General features: G+C 38.2%; 1 long non-coding RNA gene across 1 annotated transcript in view; it reads right to left on the reverse strand.

Annotated features, from left to right (window-relative positions):
- Window positions 1-1,205, reverse strand: part of LOC102016769 — an 18,071-nt gene extending 16,866 nt beyond the window's left edge. Inside the window, exon 1 of the long non-coding RNA XR_001232546.1 lies at window positions 838-1,205. This is a non-coding gene — a long non-coding RNA (uncharacterized LOC102016769). The remainder of the gene's footprint in view (window positions 1-837) is intronic.
- Window positions 1,206-1,244: the final 39 nt, after the last annotated feature.

A 1,244-nucleotide genomic window follows, 5' to 3' on the forward strand; every position in this document is an offset into this window, starting at 1 on the left:
ATCCAGTAACAGATGGAGGGGAGAAGGTAAGAGGAGGAGGCTGAGTATCTCAAAGCATGTACACAATGAAGATGAATTGGAAAGCTAAGGATCACAAAGGAGAAAAGGAAAAGAAAAAAGTTTTATAAATATGCTAGGAGGGGCTGGGGATTTAGCTCAGCGGCAAAGTGCCTGCCTGGCAAGTGCAAGGCCGTGAGTTTGATTCCTGGTACCAGAAGAAAAACAAAAACAAAATAAATATGCTAGGAATATTTGCTAATGTTTCTAAAAATTGTTAAGTGGTAATTTAAAATGCTTAACTTGGATATAATGAACAGCTGCACAAACTATACAGGGAGCTGTTCTGTGCACTTCAATTCAAATGTGCTCTGCTCTCTCGAAGAGGAGCAGGACAATCAGGTAGACCATACTGCTATCTCTCTTCCAGAAGTAGGGATAGTCCTTGGTTACAAGAAGAGCGGAAATTTAAATTCACTCATTTTTTTGGAGATCAGGCCACAGCTAATCCAATTTTGCCATTACAGTTTGTCTCTTCCAGAGAAGGAGTGCAGACTTCCAGGAGAAAAGCCGTGAAGCAGAGGAACGGAGAGCACAGGGTGTGGATTCCAGAAAATGAATGTTGAATGTAGCTCTGCTGCATGGTACCTGTCACAAATTAACTGGCCTCTAAGAGCCATGGGTTTTGAACATCTAATTCATGGGGTTGCCGGAGGATTATATGAAACTGTGTATATGTATAAGCATTTACACACAAACATAGTTCCGCTCTGTAAGAGCACATGCAAAAAAAGGAAATATGAAGACCATCCAAAGAATTAAAGCATGAAGATAACTTACCCTTTGGTGGAAAAAGCATCTGGTAACTTCAGTGTGGTAAAAGAAGATTTCTGCTTTTCATCTTGTATCTTCAGCTGTATAGGCCGTTTACTCCCCCCCAAAAATATCCAGCATTCCTTCAATGATTAGTTTCCCATCTTCAGTCTAAGGAAGAAACCAATAGTCTTCATAATTGTTCGTATAGAAGATACATGTTTTAACTGAAGATGTAGAAAGTAAGTCCATAAAAATGTTAATACATTAGAAAATTCCTGAGGGAAATTGTCTGGCTTCTTAATTTACCAGCAAAATACTTTTACATTTTTGAAACATTCATTTATTGTTAGACATACCTACACCTGGCAGAGTAAGTCACATTATAATGGCATGTCCAATAGATAGCATATTTTATAAAAATGTTTTGTGAA

The sequence above is a fragment of the Chinchilla lanigera genome, unplaced genomic scaffold, assembly GCF_000276665.1.
Source record: "Chinchilla lanigera isolate Chin_1 unplaced genomic scaffold, ChiLan1.0 scaffold00195, whole genome shotgun sequence".
Lineage (NCBI taxonomy): Eukaryota > Metazoa > Chordata > Mammalia > Rodentia > Chinchillidae > Chinchilla > Chinchilla lanigera.